Here is a 20,165-nt window from a genome sequence, read left to right on the forward strand (position 1 = left end):
GTTAATGTTATTCAGCCATAAAACCAACATGTAATATAACCATTTGCACACCGAGTGAAAGGCCTGGGACCAGATTGTCTCTGAATGCCAAGAGTGCCATAGCTGTCATTCCAAAAACAATACATCGTAACATTCAATTCAGAATTTGAAATCTGGCTCTGGGTCGGATAGTTTCACACTTCAAATTTTACAAAACCAGCACACAGAGTTATGTTTTGTGTTCTTTTCGGGCCATTCTTTGCATCATTTGTTGTGCAACGCTGTGTGAATGTGAGATGATGTACTAGTCCCCCCCCCTCAAGTTCAAACCTAATTAAACATTCAAAGAGTCAACAGGCCGTTCCCTTTAGTGCAATCTCTCAGTGCAAAAGGGTAATAAAAAACCCGCATTGAGGAACACAAGAATATGCTAAGCATTTCTCTTTGATCTGTAAAGCCTCTGTGCCCCTGCATTGCGTGAGAAGCAAATATTCCCGTTTTGTTTGGCTGCTTCAGTCAAAGTCTGTCCTCCAGCAGTTTAGAGTCTGGAGTCAGAAAGATAGATCGCAGGTTTTTTTTGTTCCATGATATGATAATTATTTACCTCGAAAAGGAGAGCATTGATCGTTCACATAATACATGTTGATGGGTGTGAATTGACACCCTAGCTCCTCAGCAGTAATGTATGTGGCCACTTTATTGACACACTCTTAAAAATGTCTGTGTAACAACAGACAACTGTTTAACTGTATATTTAAACAGAAATCTTTCCTAGAAGGTGTTGTCCCAGTCGTACTGCTGTTTTTTTCTGAATTTCATAATTTGTCCTCCGACACCGTTTGTCCGCCATGAAGAGGTTTGGGAGATTAAAGAAGTTTTTGTCTCTTTTTTTGTTCGACCTTTGTGACATTTCTTTTGACCTTTCAGGCATTTGTTGGTTTCTTTCGACCTTTTTCTTATGTCCTTTTTTAAATATTCTTTATTTTAACTGAAGTTACACATAATTCGGGTTTTTAAATTAATTAAAAAATTTTAATTGTGGGGCAAAGCCAGGGTAATGAGCTGCATGAACACTTTCTGTTATTTTACAGATGTAGTCCGTAGAATACACTTTATCATCTCTAAGTGGATACTGTTGCGTGCATTTGTGAACCTAACACTTGGGGAACAATAAGGCCATTGATTTATCTCTCTCTGTGTTCTACTCTGCCACGGTGGCCTTAAACAGAAGGATTGATTGATTCGGAGCAGTCCCCAGTGACCAGTGCCAGCCAGTGTCATTTTCTAGTTAAGCGGATCCTCTTTTGTAGCATTTGTACCCGGTTTTACGTTACCTGGGATCCCATTCTTCTCCTCTGCAGCTCCCCCCCTCCCCCTGCTCCACATGCTCTCAGTAATTTGACGAGAGCTGGGCAGGGCAGTGAGATTCAACAGCTGCAATAAAACGGTGGTGGTCTCAGAGCAGCAGCACGGAGCACTTAACCTGTAGCTTTTCTGTAAATGCCTCCTGATTTGTCTGTCACCCAATCCGTCAGCAATGAATAATTTTCATGGAAGGTGCACTTTAATTACTTTCCCATTTAAATGGCATTATCGTGGCCTATCTAGGTAATTAATCTCACCAAGTATCCTGTTTCAGCCCTTTATTGCTGGCAGACGAGCTCCCTAAATCCCCCCCGAATCCGCCGTGCTTGAAGGAGCCCTCCCTCTTAGAAGCTGGCGTTGCCTCTTTCCCCTTCACTTGGTCCCCGCCGCAGCCATTGGACAGTCCTTTCTCTCTGTGCAGGCAGCCGGTGAGAGCAACGGGCTGCGTCACTGCCTCAGAAAAGAACAGGGCAGACCCATGCATGCAGGGCTGCATTCACGCCCGGTACGGCTTTAGAGGACTGATAACTGCAGGTTGATCATACTTTATGTTGACATTCAGCATGAGTTCTTCTTCTTGTCAACAAATGGGAGGAAGAGACTCAATGAGCGTGTCCCACTAATAAGTGTATCAAAGCCTGATACGCCGTATTCCTCTGTGCCAAAGAGCTCAGTTAATCACAACTATTAAAACACATCAATTGCTCTGGGTGTCCTGTTCCTTCATTACCTTGAGCACACACACACACACACACACACACATACAGGCACTCACACACAAGCAAACACATACATGCCACACACACACGCGCACACACGCATGCATGCACACACGCACACACATGTCATACACAGGCCATACAAACGCACACACATACACACACACACACACACACACACACACACACACACACACACACACACACACACTGCTGACCAAAATACATGAAGAGTAAATATTGACACTTTAAAGAATCAGATAAATCCAGAATCCATGAGTTTTATTTTACTCATGGTGTACCTCGATGGATATACTTCTAATGTACTAATATATAGTGTTGTTATTGTAATTTCAAGAACTCCTAATTAATGTTCTGTTTATCTTTGACTCCTCCTTATTTTCTGGGGATCATTTTAGTTTAATTCCTCTCCAACCCTGTTTGTCTGCAGTGTTATTCATTTGGAACATTTGCAGAGAGCCACATCATTTCCCTCTGAAAGCTGTCTGAGAAGTTGCAACATTCTGATGTGTCGGCCCCAGAATATGTGGAAGTTAAAAAGAGAGCGCTTATTCCCATTTAGCTCCGTCCTATAGACTGTGTTCCCCCAGAGCACACACAGACATGCTTTTAATTATTCAGAGATCGAAGCAACATTGTTTTTTTTTTTTGCCTGTCAAGCCGCTGTTTGCCTTCCACATAGCAGACCCGTCGCTTTCTGGAATCACTTCTTTATCTCGCACGGACGTCAGCCGCTCTCATTCATCAGACATTTGACAACTCTTTTTGTTGTTGTTGCAGAAGGTCACCACTAAACAAGTTTCCTAAATGTTTGTGTTGGAGTGTGTAACATTCCAAAATCTTAATTTAAATTTAAAGATTTTCATTTTCTCTGTATATGCATATCGGTTCCAAATATTGGTTATCAACTTCATTAAGTACTACTAATCGGTGTCAGTATCTGCCTGTTTTGTGACCAAATTTTTATTATAAAATTAAACAATACACTGGTACAGAGCATGGTCCTGGCATCCCAGGACCAAATAGAATAAAATCATAAAAACACAGAAGGGGGGGAGACCCAACAAAAAGACAGCAGCAGGAACGAAGCTCGCAGCTCCCCAAAAGATTGACCCCTAGTTTTTATATAATTGTAATTATTTTGAACTTAATCGTTGTTTCTTTGTTTAACCACATTTAATTGCTATACATTTTGTTTAGATGTGCCAAAATGTAATTATATAAGGGACTGTTGGTTGGACTATGTACTTTTATAATCATATCAATAATTAGTTGGTGGCACTTGACCCTATACATGTTCATAGCAACAAAAAGAGGCGTGGTTTACTTCATAGCCTCTGTACCTGTGTAATGTTATATAATCTGGGTCACATGACCGTGAGAGAACCGAAAGATGTACCCTGGAATTCATTCAGCAATTTATATTGTTTTAAAAAGTAATAAATAAATACATAATTTTTTACTTTCATTGTAAGAGACAATTCTATTGTTCATCCCATTTTTTCCTGAGACAATTAACTGCACAGCAACATTTTGAATTATTCCCGCTCTACGTGTATAGGTAACGGTACGTTAGAAGATGGAGGTGCGAGCGCCGAGCCGCCTCCATGGCGCCACCGCAGGGTGACGCATCACAATCACGGAGCGTCCGCTCAGTGAAATGACCGACCCGAGGGGTAGTTGATGAGAAATGTCACTGTCAACAGATATGGAACTCTAATATATATTCCATCTCAGGTTTGTTGGACGTGTATTAATGTCTCTCAGTGAGTGCCTCTAATGAAGGTAGTCAGTGCGGTGCGGCAGATGAAGCGTGGGACAAATAACAGAGCATGTAACCTGAGAACAAAAGAGATGAAGAGATACATATTTAGCGACGTTATGAAGAACTCGGAGCACAAAGCAACGCGCCCCATTATTCATCATCTCTCTCTCTGTACGTGTTGAGTTTTTTTTCAGTGTGAGTGTGTGAAAATCCATTTCTAGAAACAGATAAAAATATCAAAGGAGTTTGGAAGCCAGTTGATGAAGCTGGGGAAATATTTTTCTGTGAATCAGACAAACGCCTCGGGAGCAAATACAAACACAAAAAAACAACTAGTCGCAACTCTTGTCTATATAACCTTATTGCCACACTATGTAACTTTTGAGAGAAAAACACAACATAAAAGTTTTCTTTATGGCATAAGGGCTCCTGCACGCTGCCTGCGTCAGTTGCCTGGCTTCTGCTTAGTGTTTTCATTGTCTTTGCACACCTGAAAGGTGGCAACGACAAGCCTTATCTGTACACATGTATCTTTCCCGTTAATAAAATCACACATGGGGAGAGAGTTTTGGAAATGCCCTGTACTCAAGCAGTAGTATACTTAATGTTAAATATTAATAAACACTGATTTAATAACAGCAAAGGCAACATCGGCAGTATTGAGGCTACAGAAGATCAGAAAAAGTACAATATGCATGAATAGACAGTCTATAAAATGCTGACATGTATTAAAGAGTCAATATAAAGTTGGTGCAAAGTGTGGTCTAGATGATGAGGTAGGTCAGTAGCATTGCAATTTACGTGAATAGACAGAATATATAAATGCTGAGATGTAGTTAAGAGAGTCAATATACAGTCGTGTGCAAAAATTCAGTGACAGCAAATTTTGGAGGAATGCAAGTTGAGCATACAAGGGATGATGTACGGTACAGACGATATCAGCAGTACAGGAGAAGATGTGCAATGTGCTAATTCTGGTACCGTGGCGGCAGACATTTTGTCATGGGAGGCCACCACTACAAAATCCACATCAAGTTATCAGTATTCTGATAAAAAGCAACAATTTGCTTGTTTAATTAAAACATAAAACAATATTTTATTGAACGGAACAAAAAGGAACCAATGCACAAAGGAACGACATCTACTTTTTAACCCTCATGTTGTCCTCGGGTCAAATTGACCCGTTTTCATATGAATATTCTTTTTAATTACCCAGTTGTAATTATCCAAAATAACATGATGGATTCCACACAACGCTCTTTGGCAAGTTCAAATCTCTATTTTAATTAATTTTCGGGTGTCTTTTTCAGTTTTATAGCATTTGAAAAAAAATAAAAAATGAAGTGGTTTTGAAATATTATTGTGTAAAAGTTGACATATCCCAGTCTGTGATTATCCATCAACATACTTTCCTTTAATTTTAGTCTAAAGAATTCCTAATTTCTGCTTTTCTAATTCAAACATTAGGTATAATTTCCTATGAATTAGGTTTATTAACAATGAAGTCCAAAAAAAATTGTAAACTAAAGTTAATACTTTTTTGTTACGTAGTGTTGAAAAACGTCCCAAAAGTGACAAACATTGAAAAAAAGGGTCAAAGATGTAAGAAAAAGTTAAAAACATTGATAAAAAGCATCAACAAAAGTGTTCATCTTCAATGTTGACAGAAAGACGACACAAGGGTTAAAATGCAGTTTTATACCGATACACTCTTCAAACAAACAAAAAAAAAAAAAAATACCCTGTCTGGAACACTGCAGTCTTTTATGCAGATTGACATCGCCATGACGATAAAACACATTTATTGTGCAGCCTTAAATGTTATGCAGCGTTTTAGCATGGCACAGTTTAGCATTTCAGTGGTTTCATTACAACAAAAAAGTCCAACCAGAAATATAGACACCATAACTGAAATTCAGCAGTCAAATAACTGTGAAAAGTTGTTCTGAAAAGTCATCGTCAACGTCCGTATTTAGAGTCGCCCTGTGTGTTTTCGAGCATTGAGCAGTCAGAGGAGGCAGCTGCTTGTGGCTGTGGAATGCAGCAGCTCTCCGTCGACTGCCCACGGCTGACTCTAAGGCCACAGTTAACACCCAAATACTTTATTTCCTTCTCCCTCTTTATCTACTCACTCGCTTGCTCTCCCTCTCCGCTCTCATATACATTCAAACACACATGCACATTTACCACACACGCTGTGTCAGCATGCACCTGTGACTCCCAGAGCCTCTCTTTATTTGGAACACATGGTCGGGAATGTCCCGGCCCTGGCTGCGAATGGCTCCGGCACTTTGCAGTAGAGCCATTCGAGTGTTTCATTTCCTGCCCAAGGAGTTAAAAGAACTTCCAAGGGTAATAAAAAAGCAGGGTTGAATGCCGTGGATGCCCAATAGCATTGAATTCCCCCTACTGGACAAAACACACACACACACACACACACACACACACACACACACACACACACACACACACACACACACACAAAAGCAATCCCCAGTCAATAGCTAAACTTTGATTGTTGTTTCCTGTGGGTGATGGTATTTGGTGAGGCGGTGCAGGGGGATTGTTTGTAGCCCAGAGGGTGTTAGCATGTCAGCTAGGGAGAGAACATTTCATCCATCACACACACAGGAAAACTGCAACATCTGCCGGAGTATGCATCTGTCATCCCCCCAAAAAATGTAGGGAAAGAACATGTGCAAATCCTTGATCCTATTCATCATATGTTGTTATGTGAAGGACGGATAAACCCGTAAAGCCATAGCACACTACCTGGCCAGCAGCAACCAGCGCGCACACACACACACACACACACACACACACACACACACACACACACACACCGTTAGCAACTAGCTGTGGAAGAAAGTGGAATACCATGCAGTTAAAAAAACAGGTACATCTTTTGTTTGTTGTGTTTGTTGCATGTTGTTGTGCCTTGTGCCTGTCTGGTTGTTAGTCTGTGTATGTTGATTTTCCGTGCTGTCTGTATTAAGTCATTTCATCTTATTTTATTTTTTTTGAAAATGTTATTTTTAAAATAATTTTGAGTCCCGTTTATTAACGCTACAATTCATTAAATGTACATGAAAATCTTATAAAACATGAATGAAGACATCCATTTTGGTGGGTCATAACATAATGCATCATATTACATTTTTGTAAAAAACAACAACTGCAAGGCCTGCAATTATTTTGTTTTTACATTTTTTATTACAAAATGCAGTTGGTATAACATAATGAGGTGAATATTTATGACGTTTTGACATTTTATTAATAATGTGTTGTTACATAATATGTATAATTCAGAAAAGGACGGTTTTAGCTAACTGTGGGTTATTCAGTCCTGAAGATATTAAAGAGTGCACACAAATAAGTGGATCATTGATATGATATTGGCTTTTTAAAGAATATTATATCACCGAGAACTTGTAAGAATGAGCAATAAAGCAGATGCAGGTTACTTTCTTGTGTCTGATTGGCTTCTCCCCCTCTTAAAGAGCATTCCTTTAAGTGCTGTAAGTAGGAGTAGGCTTGCTGCTTGATTAATGTCTTACTCTTCATATTTTGTGTACTTTGTACTCAGGAGTTAGCTTTCAAAGCACTCTTGAAGGTCAGAGTTACCACAACTTTGGGGGATGGACCCATTTTTAATCCTGGACGATTTGTGTTCATTTCCAGCACTTCGACTGAACGTGACCTGGATTATGTCTGCTATGAGAATCCTCTCTCTTCCTTTCCGAGTCTATGGAATGGTTCATAGTTGTAGAATTGGCGGAGTTTTTTTTGCGTTGTGTAACACAGCTGTGCATTGCGGTAGCGCGGCGTGTGGGGGATTTTCTTTGGGTCTGTGAGCATTACTCACTGGTGCTTTGTGAGACGAAAGAATCCAGGGAGATTGACAGCTTGGCTCTTTTTTTCCGTCTTTCATTGTCTCATCAGCATACTGTCTCCTGCAGTGTGAAAAACTAATTATGTCTTCAACCCCCTGCTTCACCCCCCCTCCTCTTTTATTCCGATCATCACACTTGGAAATCATAATGAGTTTGTGGCAGACCATTTTGGCTTTGGTGAAAGGAAAGGGGGAAAGAATCCAGAATGTCCATTTGCCTCCACTTAAACAGGCCACTGGCAATTATGGACATCCTTAAGGGCCTGACCAAGACTTACTTAAGTCCTGCCCACCGGCTAGCTTCCTCGGCTGTATATCTACTGATTTCGTCTATATCCACAACGTTTCATTTCAGGGATGTTCATGTGCCGCTGGAAATTCCTTCGGATGTTCCCGAATTTTCTGCCGGATGTCTTCCTTTGTCTCTGTTTTGGCGTTCTAACCTCCGGTGGATTTCTGAGGACTATGGTTACCTGCTCCTCAGATCTCTGCAGGGTAAATCCAGACAGCTAGCTAGACTATCTGTCCAATCTGAGTTTTCTGTTGACGACTAAAACTACTTTTGAACGTACACATGTTCCATCAAAACAACTTTCCTGAGACTATTTAGCAGAGGCACCGTGGCTCCGTCCAGCACTTAGCACCACCCAAGACGATTGTGATTGGTTTAAAGAAATGCCAACAAACCAGCGAATGAGACTTCTACTGCTTTAAACCAAAGCTTACAAAAACGTATATGTTATCTAACAACAATTAGCAACAGCCAACAGCCATCTGGTATGCATGCTTTTAATTATTTGGTAAATAACAATAGTGGAAAGATTGTGGCGGCAGAGGATCAGAAAGGGCGTTGGGATTGGCTGTGGAGCAGATGGGCTTCACATCTGGGCTGGAGGAAGTTAGTGAGTGCGTGAGGGTTGCTGGGACAAGGGAACACGGCTGAGAGCTTCTGCACAGTCACCGGGCCCTTTTGTATCAGACGATCACCATCCCCCCCCCCCCCCCCCCCCCCCCCCCCCCCCCCCCCCCCCCCCCCGTCTGTCCTCTCTGCTCGTTCTGCTGCATCCCTGGGCAGCTGGGACAAAGATCCAGGGAGGTGTTTGGCTCTGGCTGATGCCAGGCGAGTCCTGCTGGGAGAAAATGATTGGCCATTTAACCTTGTGATTTCAAAGACTGTTGATGAAATGCAAGAGTACAGCACGTATCACATCAATTACCTTAAGAGAAACAGTACATATTGGGAAAAATATGTGTTTTTAGAAAACAGAATATTTGTCTGTATTGCTTAGAGAAGAGACATGTATCCTTGGATACTTTTCCAATTTGACATCTGTGCAGTTTGTGATGTTGTGAGTTGCTTTGTGAGTTAATATTAATATTTATATTATTATTAAGAGCACGCTATTTCCCCTTTCCTGCATTAGTCTACGTTCACCTTACTTAGGCAAACAACTACATTTCCCAGAATACCATTTTTATGTACACAGTCTTGTTCCTTGACTCCTTTTTTTTTTTTGCCGTTTCCAAAATCTTTTCTTTTGCGCCAAGTTACGATACATCTCGTTACCGCTTGGCTCGGTTTCAGACTTAAAAGCATTTTCTGAAACATTAATGGAGAAAATGAATAGGGAAAATCACTTATGAGGTCAAAATGGAAAATGTAAACATGGGAGATAACTGTTGTACTCCATACCATTGTGTTGCATTGTTGTGTATTAAGGCCATTAGTAAAAATATGTTTTCGGGAGAGGGGAACACATCTGTATTGTTGTATTCTGTTATTGGCAGATGCTCCTTTTGTCTTACCTTCAGGCCATGGCATCATCCAAATGTATCCATGGAATCAAGAGGTGGTGGATTGTAACAAGTACATTTCCTCCAGTACTGTACTTCAGGCTGGATTCTTTAGCACTGAGTCATTTTACTTTTAATACTTTAAGTACATTTTCTTGATGATACTTGCAGACTTTTATTTAAGTAACATTTTCAATGCAGGACTTGTACTTGTAAGAATATTTACAGTGTGGTAATAGTACTTTTACTTAAGTAAAGGATCTGAATACTTCTTCCGTCATTGGCATGGAGCCCCCGCTGTTTACTACATGTGCATCAAACAAAGGAGCAGCAGGGGTGCAGAACGGTGCTCTATTCAACAGTGGATGAAAGGAAAACACACATTCAGCTTTCCAAAAAATGCACAAAATTATACTATACAATAGACTGGCTTTATTTGAATGCTGGTTGTTATTTTCACCAATTTTCTTTGTGGAATCGAGCAGCCAGTGTCTAGTGCATGTTGTCGACGGTTGAGACTGAAGGGAGCCGTTTGTCTCTGAGAGCTGTGTGCGGAAACGTTTCCTCCGAAGAAAGATTACATCAAAATGAATCTTGGAAGAGCTTGCATCCTTAGAGACCCAGCTAATTAAATTTGTAAATTCCTCCCAAATCATCCCCCTATCACGCTGGTGACTCGCCACCCAATGCCAAAAAGTATGTCACAATGTATTAAGAGTGGTTTACTTTGGCAAGTAGACGTTAAGATGAGAGATGCAGTTAAAGGCCTGCAGTGGAGCCCTGTGTCTTCAGCAGGTTTGGATGTTTATAAAAATAAACTCCTCTAGTGCTCAGAAAGAGAGATAATCGCTTATTAATGTTATGACATTACTTGATTTTGTCTACTATGCAAAATTCAATTACGTGTAGCGTGCGAGATTCTGTGACTTAATGCATTGATTGGCTGCATTTCAGCTGAATGGGCTTGTTAATCTGACATATTACAGATAACATCCCCAGGCTTTCCGGCTGGAATTAAATCGTAGTTGATATCACAAGATGGATTTACTCTGGAAGGCCGAGTGTGTAGCGTCTGACAGCCACTGGAGGCGAGTGCATAGTGTAAAGTCACTGCCCCACCCCACCCCACCACACACACACACACACTGAAAGAAGCATATGCATGGCTTGCTGCAGGAAGGGACGACTTCGCTGCCAGCTTGGTTTTTGTTATTTTGTCACCTCAGGATAATTGAAGATAGCTTGCTTTAAATTGTGTGAACATGTTTGACATTTGCATTAGAATAACTCACTGCCTTCCAATTAACTGATGACAAAGTGGATTGGAGATACGCTAAGTAAACACACCGGACGTCTGACACAAAGAGGCAAAAGCCAGTGTCTGTCATTGTTCCCGGGGTAATTGGGATGGGGTTTTGAGAGAAGCTCAGCACCCTGAAAACCTTTTGCCCAGGCCCTCCCACCAAGTCTTAAGCCTTGTCTCCCTCGCCGCCTATCAGACAAAAATCACCAATTACAGTAGTGGCAAATCCTGCAACAAATACACAAAAGCTGGCAATGATGTGAAACCTTGCCGGCCTTAATCAGGATGTCGGGCTTCATCTCTCAATTTGTGAGCCCTTTGTTACTCGGTTTGGTACGCAACTTTAAGCTGCTTTGGCCCAATTTTACATGGGGCTGTTATCCTATTTGGACTTTGTTAGGAGAGAATCCGTCTGCGTATTCTCACCACCATTATCTCTTAAGAATCATGTGAAACCTTGACATTTTTATGTCTTGTCCTTTCAAAACTCCTTTTTTCCACAAATTCCACAAAGTTGTGTCAGATGACAGTAAAAAAGCTGTCAACGCATTAAGATGAAATTATTTTGGAAAAGTAAGATAATGGTGGTTTAGGGAGGTCAGGGTCAATAAGATACACTGTGGTTTGTTCTACATTCCATATAACACAAGTATGTGTGTGTCTGTCTGTGTGTGTGTGTGTGTGTGTGTGTGTGTGTGTGTGTTTTGATTGGGTATAGGGGGTTTGTTTGCTCCTTCCAATATACATGCTTTTTGGTAACACTGCCTATATTTTAGCTTTGTGTCGTGACTAAAACTTTTTTTTTTTTTTTTAGGAATGTTCAAAAGTAGTTTTACTCATGCAACAGAAAACTCCGATTGGACAGATAGTCTAGCTAGCTGCCTGGATTTACCCTGCAGAGATATGAGGAGCAGGTAACCATAGTCCTCCACCATAGAAATCCACCGAAAATTACAACGCCAACACAAAGACAGAGGAAGGGGAGGGACTTCCGGCCAAAAAGAGGGACATCCAGATAAAGTATTACAGTATACAGTATTTCCAGCAGCTACTGGCCAATTACGGAAATTAAACGTCTTGACATGGACTATAGGTGCACAATGTAACATGTCCACAGATAGAAAGAAAGAAGTGCTAAAAACTGTCTGTTACTACAGCATCCACTACTGTTGATGCACAGGGCAGCTATGTTTGATTTTGAGCTCGGGGTACTGTGAGGTTGTCAGAGTTCCCAACTCGGAAATCCGAGTTCGGGGGGGGGGGGGTGTTTCTGACTTTGACCTTGTAAATTACGACTCCGAGTACAAATGGAACGCACTATTAGCCTGATGTACTGACAGACCAACATGCAGTGTGAGTATGTTTGTGCCTGTTTGTGTTCCACACTGCTGGTGGTCCTCTTCTACTAGGGAATCTGCATCACAAACAGCCAGCAACACTCCCCCCCCCCTCCTTCCCCCCACAACCCCCCTGCTGCTTTCTGAGCCTGAATCCACACAGCTCTGTAGGTTGCACCGCAGAGCAGCCTGGCTGTGTAGATATGAATGGTCCCACCAACTATTCTTAAGTTTAATAATGAAGGATTAGGGCAATTCAGACGGATTTACAAAAGGACAGGCTGGAGCGGGTTTTTTAATTGTCCCTGTGTGACAAATGGCAGTTGCGTTAGGCCAAGAATTTTAAGGAGACAACACAATATGTTAGAGGCTTTGACTGCTGGTTATTTCCATACGGAGGCTGAGAATTTATTTGACCAGAGCATTGGTATCTACAGCGGGGGAAAAATAGCTTTTCATGTCTTCTCCATAAAGCACCACTTCGACAGCTGAACCTGCTTCTTTTCCCCTCTTGAAGAAATAGAAATATGATTCCCAGCTACAGAAAAAAACATGGTTAAGTACAGATTGAGTTTTTTATCTTCTTCTGTCTGGCCAATCTGCAAACTTTAATCAGTCTGCCGACTACAAGAAGGTGCAGTTCTTTCCACAGGCTCCTTTCTTACCCAGCAGGGAGAGTGATTCATCTGCTCAGCGGGCTGTTTTTATGTGACTGTTCCCGGCTTCTGTCGTTTAAAGCAGCTCTCGATACGATCACCACAAAGCCATGAAACAGGCAAAATGAGAAAACATTATACAGCTAATAGAGCTCTTACAAAAACTACCTTTCTGGATTGCTTAATGCCACAGAGTGCCACCTTGAGCGCTGGGTGTATTATGTTGCTAAGCCCATAGTAGTGTTTTTGAAATCCTTCTCAATATCACTGTTATTTTCTCCCCAGCTTCACTGATGATCTCTGACATCTCATTAGACTGTCTGTTATTCCTATTACCCGCACCAAGGCAAAGTGATCACGGTGGATATCGTGAAGTACATTTTCTGTAAGCAGCCAAAGAAGAAAAGAGTCATTATCAAGTCCAATATATAGTTGGCAGCGAAACAGAGACACTTTGCCGGGTGGAGAAAAGAGAAGGTATGAGATTGTTTCCCAAGATACATTTTCAAGGCTAATTATCCCGCAATAATGACATCATTATGAGGAAAGTGAGCCAGGGCGCAGACTATTGGAGAGGGAAGCTTTGTTCACACATACTGCCATGAACTTTGCAGGTTTTTCATACAGTGACCAACCAACCACCCAATAACAGAACATAGTAAAATATTCAAAGAAGCTGCGTGCCCTAAAGACATGAGTTTAATCGTAAGCTTTAAAAGGAAACGCTCACATACTCACACTGTAAAGTCCAACACTGTACATCAATGAATATATATTCTGCCATATGACATTGGAATTCAGTTTTTGGTTGTTCACAGTTTTTCCTCAGCCTGCCTTGAGTAATGATCTCCTGCATTTTCCAGACCTTTGGACAGCTCACGGTGAGGTTTGCTGTCAGATGTGGGTTTAAAGGTGCACTATGAGATCCTGCATGGTTTCAGCGTGATTTCATATTTGTCTTAAATTGTAGGCATCTCTTCTTGATCCGCTAGCTGCTTGCTCCCTGAATACACTGTGAAAAAGCCCGGTCTCGGAGACAAAACAGGGGGCGTCAACGTCAAACAAACACTAGAGGCACAGGCTGTGCACCAAAATACAAGAAAATGTTCCAGCCAATCACAGACAGGATAATTAGGGGAGGGGGTGGGGCAGTGAACAGAGATGATTGAGTAGTGCAAGTTGTATCTGAGAGTGATTGGCTGTGGAGGAGCCAGACCTTCACTTTGCCACGCTGTGGATGTAGAGCTGGCGATGCGAGACTAGGGCTGCTTGTGTGGCTGGAGAATCTGCTACCTCTGATTGGATATCTACCTCTGTGACAGGCACAGCGGCACTCTGGTCATTCCTGAAATCTGGCATCATTATTATCCTCTTCCCCCAGAAAAGAATGGGAAAGAGGAGTTTTGCCTCTGCTCATTGTAGGAGTCCTGTTGTTTATCTAGCAGGTGTTACAGCATTGCTGGGCATCTCTCCACACAGTGAATCTGACTCTGTGCTCAGTGATGGTGGTGGTGGTGGGGGGGGCATAGGTGAGACAAAGGACAGTGGACATGCCTTTGTAGGGGAGAGGGAGCTGGGGGGTTGATTCATGCCGAGTTCAGCCAGGGAACCTGAGAGCTGGCTTTGTCTCTACGAGCCGCCGATCACTCAGCGCAGTTTCAGTTGAAAACTGTTGGGAGGCTTAGAGGGCAGGCTGTGTTGTCCAGAGTAGGAATAATCAGCTCTTGTCAGACCCTGCTGCTCTTTAGCACCGCAAACAGCTTTTATCTGACACATGATATCAAATAATAGTTATGAATTTGATCCGAACAGATTGTCAAAAGCAGTGAGTAGTGGCAAACCAACTCTGAAATTGTTTCGAAAGCATGATATATACATATATATATATATACTACATATATATATTTTAAATCACACAATAGCAATCATCATCATCTGTTAGCTGCTTCCATAAATTAACGAAACATAAAGAGGGAGGTCAATACCTGACAGGATCAATGCTTTCTACACAGTTATACACTCAAGCAATCGCCACTGTAGAGCGCTCCTCCAGGACAAATGTGCTTGCCATGTGTCTTTGTCGAGTGCAGAGCGACACGCCCAGTCGTAAGCGTGCGTGCGCTGCCGTCTGGTTCTCTTCACTTCCTGTCATTTAGCTTTTTGTCTGCACATAAAGAAGACATCAAGTGAGCTCATTGCAGACAGATGAGTGATAGAAAAGCTCACTGCTGATGACAGACACAAAAAAGCCAATCCCCAAAACTACAGTCAGCCACTAAGCAGGCTTTTGTGCAATCTTTTTTTTTTTTCTTCTTCTCCCGCATGCTGTCTGGCTGGAGGCCTGTCTGCAGTGTCTGGCCAGGATGGGTGGAGGGGGGGGGTTACTCATCACGAGTGCGGCTGCCAGCATCAGGTCGTCCCCTTGATTACAGGCTGCTGCTGAGTCAAATGGGCGTTCCAGTCTTATCCCTTATGACCAGGTGCATTTACTCTGGCTATGCAGCGCTCTATTGACTCAAGTCAATAGAGCTCGGTTGACTCAAGCTATGTGTGTGTGTGAGTTCTGTACTTCCCGGTCATCATCACCCTCAAGTTTCTGTCTTGTCAGACAGAATTAGGTGATTAAGGCAGAATGTTTTGGGATATTTGAGGCACTAAAAAAAAATCCAAACTAAGGGATTAATTTGTGGTTGTTCAATATATGGCATCTTGTTTGCAGGTTTCATTTTGAAATGAATTTGTACTAGAATTGTGCAATATTTTAACACACAATCACCTAAATAGTAGGCGCCTGGGCTAGTTGCCCACTTCGGTTGATAATCCAGCCTTGGCTTCACCATTTGATGAACTGGAACAATTCCCAATGTCGTAATTATCATTTTATACATTTTTTCCCAATATCTAGCCCAACATATTTGATATCTTTGGGAAATTTTGGATCTGCACTAGAATTGAAAGCAATGTTTTGTAGGTTTGAACAAAGCTTGACCGCATAGTGTGTGTCTGTACTGAGGGGTCAGTGGGGTTAAGAGGTTGGTGTTTTGTGGTTGTTGTAGTCTCCAAGGGGTTTACTTCCCCCCTAGAGTCAGATATGTTTGCAATCTTGCTGATTTGTCCCACTTTCTGTGCGGCGGGTTTGTTTTCTGTCCTCCTGTAAAATGAAATATGAACACACCAGCCCAGTGGTGAAAGAACCAAATCTTGATATGTGTGGCTGTCCCTTCATGTGGCCGACACTTGTTGACAGAGTCAAGGTTCTCAGCATGGGAGTACATTGGGAATACACAACTGCCCCGAGCTTGCTCATTCTCAGTTCTTGTCTGACTTGTCTCGGTCTCAGATCAGATTTAACCTCATGGCAGAGCTGCGGTCCTGGCCTGGATCTGTTGGCAATCAGCAGTGTGTTGGACTAGAGTCCACAGGCGGCTGGAGGGGCCGTGGATATGATTTCCCCAGGATGGAGCCTGTCCAGGACTGTGATTAAAGAGCATATGAGCACTGATTAATTTGATCATCATCCTGATGACAGAGGTATTTCTATAATAAATGGATGTTTATGAGGCCAGCCGTCAGCGATCATATGTCCTCACATTCTGCAAAATGGCGGCATTTAATTCAATGTGAAATTTGAATAGTTCCTATGCCGGATGCCAAACATTAGATGGATTCGCCGATAACGAGGGGAAGGAGAGCAGTGTTGGGAGCAGCTGCCTCTGTGTGACGCCACGGATAAGTGTGACTATAGGGGTTGAAACCTCAAAAAAATAGCAGAGCCTCAGGATTCTGACCCCACACAATGCATTTTGTGAATTATCTGACTTATCAATCCCGTAGAGCTCAGATGTCCAATCAGGCTTTCAGATTGCAGCGCAGGGCCCTCAGGCTGTGCTTTGACATTTAAGGGAAGCAAAGAGGTGGAAGGCCATTTGGCTGCTTAGCAGCTGCTGTAAATATCCACAGTTACCGCGCCGGGCTCTCACCGTAATCGCCGCTGTGCCTTTTCACTCCACAGTCTTTGTTTTATTAAGATAAATGATAAAGCCACTGTGTATGCAAATGCATATCTCTGCTTTGCCGGGTCATGTAGTTGAAAAGACAAAGCCAAGCGTGTACATTATAACAAGTACTAGTGCTTTTATTTCTCATCTGTCCCGTGGCTGTTTGTTCCGCGGTGTATTTTCTGTTCCAGTCCATATGCTGAGCCGGGGTTACATAGCATCATTATAACACAGCTCAGCATCAAAAGGGATATGTGCAAGAATTGTGTGTTTTTATGACTTCATCAGACGGTCTTGGCAATGCATTGTGCAGATCTCTGGAGATTCAGCAATTAAGGGTGAGGATATCAGGCTGTGCATCATGCAGCCAGGCAGTTCTCGGGGATTTACTCAGATTAAGCGGGTTCAGATGGGAAACGGTCTGTGAACAAAACCCAAAGTTTATTTACAAACTCGCAGAGCTCATCCTCTGTTTTTGAGCCTGTCATTTGTATCCAGCGACCTCCCTGAAACATGCATCTCAAAGCGTTCAGCTCCGTCTCATCACGCTGCCTCACCTCACCGTACATCCAGCACACACATGCTAGCCTGCTGTGTATTCTCCCTATAATTATGATTGCCAGAATAAGTCAACAAACAAAAGTTCTTATTTGGCAGCCATGGGTCGTTTATTCCAAACAACTGGGGCCTGTGTTTCTTATGTCAACGCTTAAGCATTTTAAATCCAGAGGCTCAGATTGATGTCTGTGGTAAATAAAAGCTGCAGTATATTTAATTTATGTTCCATGTCATTGTCCTTTGAGTCATATTGTTGTTTCCCATCTGTCCAGCTAACCACCACACCTTTCTCAAACATGAGCAACAACCAGTTAATGCGTGACAGAGAAGAAAATTACAATTCACACCTGGCGTTATTGAAATACGTCTCATCTGATTGCTTGTGATCATATTCGCTTCGCTGCTCATATTTTATGCTATCATTGGGAAACTGGGAAAAGGAGAAAACCTATATTTGAAATTGGCAATAAAGCCTGAGATGAGTTTGGCCGTGGCTTTGCTACACGAGTCCCTGTGCAACTCTGAATTTGAATTAGAATTATCTCCTCCCTTTCTATTGCTGGAAATACACTTGGAATAGTCCTCACCACTAGAGGACCCCACTGTCAAAGTTGCCCTTTTGGGGATAATTGAGGGTATTAATTATTTGACAAAATCTTCCGACTGTCAAATAATTTGCTGCACTGTCTTTAGAAGGGTTGGGCATCGTTTGGATTTTAACAATTCTGATTCCAACTCTGATTCTTACTTTTGATTCAGTGGCAATTTACAGTTTTACTAGGCTTTTTCAGCATAAAAAACAGCCAACCTCAACAGCGCTGTTTATTGTGCTACTGCAACACAAGAAGCAGCTGGAAAGTCGCTACGGAAACTAAAACTTGTGCACGTTAAAATAAAATTAACAATTCAATTTTATTCTAAACTTCTTCTTAAAACAAATCCACTAATAACAAAAAAACTTGTACAGGTTGAAACAGGTTGTCGATGCCCAATCCTAGTTTTTAAGACATGCACAGAGATAGGAGATTTTCTTCATGCTGCTTTCTGCACTAAGACCTTGCATCTGGGGAAAAAGACTTCAAAGTGGTCTTGAAATAGTATGTCTATTTTCTGTGAGAATCAGCAAAAGGCCAGCGCGTGTAGCCTTACATCTTGTCAGTGGGTTTTTGGTACACTCACACCCGTTTGTGCACCTGTCCATTTGTGAAAGGATCCCCCCCCAAGATGCATTTCAGTGCCCAGTGTGAACAGGGCCATCACTTCCCCATTACTGCTGTATGATTATGTAAATGTCGTCTTTGGTACATTCTTGCCCTACATGTGGGAAACTAAATATGGCGATTGCAGACTCCATTCTAGCTGTAGAAATCAGGGCGTGTGCTCCGAGTGGCTGATGATAGGCTGCCAGCCTCGCTCCCTAATTTGGACATTGACACAGGAAAGCTGAGTGCTTCTTCAAAAAGCGGGGTCCCTGCTGGCTTGACAATTATGTAACAGCGATCAACGGCCAAGGATTTCTGCATCTGTTACACTACTGAATGGCATTTTGATATTATACGAGAGCGAGTGGCGTGAAACACCACTGCGGCTTGGAATGAACTCCTTGTCAGGAAGCATTGGAGGGGCAATCATGCACAGTGTGCCTTGTGTGTGCATGTCAGTGTAGCATGAATGCAATTTCCCCCACTGACCTTCTGCTGTGATTCTGATTCCTTGCTTCACAGTAACACCTAGGCCTATACTTAAGTTGTTAGGTGTGGGTGATTCACTCAGCAAATCACACACCAAAAAAAACATTTACTTTCATGAGCGCAGGAAGAATTCACGGAGGGATTCTATTAGCTGAAGAAGAAACTCTCGTTGACATCTAATGCATTTCCTCTATGGCCAAACACTTCCCTCCATCACTTGATCAGCATGGGACGATTACACTTAAGGAAAAAAAAGCTAGAGGCTAAAAGAATTGGATTAGTTACCTCTCTGTTGATCCAGAGAATTGATGTGAATATATGATAGTAGGGTCCTTGAACTGGGAAATAATGAGGGTAAAAGTGATGGCTGTGTTGAGCTGTCCGTGGTAAAAACAGAAATGTATTAATAATCATCCCATCACCTCTGGAGCTGTCAGCACTATAGAACATGAAAGACCCAGCCTGGGTCTCCTTCAAATCAAACCCAGCTAATTGCTTTCAAACAGAGCCGCCTTTGACCCCCCCCGCATGGCCACTAAAGGTGTCCCTGCCTCGTCCGGCATTGTTATGCAGTGAGCACTCCACTCTGTCCTCTGCCGGGCTCTTTAAAACTCTATTTTCAAACACACTTTTTTCAAGGGTAGTTCATGCAGCTCTACCTGAAGTGTTGGCGGTGAATAGGAATCGTCAGAATATCAACATGGTCCAGAGAGGAGAACCTTAGTCTGTCATGGTAGAACCTCCACGCTGCATTGCCAGACCTTCCTCCACAGCGCTGCGGAGGAAGGTCTAGCTAGTCCACACAACATTCTAGGATGGGAGAAAAACATACCCGGGTTTATCTGCATTTCTTTAAATCAGTCACTATTGTGTTGGGCAGCGTTTAGCGCTGGACTCAGTAACAGTGCCTCTGCTACATAGTCTAAGGAAGGAACTTGTTTTGGTGGAACATGTGTACGTTCAACAGAACACTCAATGATCGGTGCCCTTACATTCATCAGAGCCTATAGGCTGCTGACTCAGATTTAACATCGGTCCTTTTGTTATTGGATCTTAGTGCAGCTTTTGATACTGTGGACCACCGTAT

The 20,165-nt window shown here is 42.3% G+C and overlaps 1 protein-coding gene across 5 annotated transcripts in view; it reads left to right on the forward strand.

Annotated features, from left to right (window-relative positions):
- The window catches only part of epha7 (eph receptor A7), a 94,023-nt gene that overhangs the window by 42,676 nt on the left and 31,182 nt on the right, over nucleotides 1-20,165 (forward strand). The window lies entirely within an intron of this gene.

The sequence above is a fragment of the Etheostoma cragini genome, chromosome 18 (genome assembly GCF_013103735.1).
Source record: "Etheostoma cragini isolate CJK2018 chromosome 18, CSU_Ecrag_1.0, whole genome shotgun sequence".
In the NCBI taxonomy this organism is placed as follows: domain Eukaryota; kingdom Metazoa; phylum Chordata; class Actinopteri; order Perciformes; family Percidae; genus Etheostoma; species Etheostoma cragini.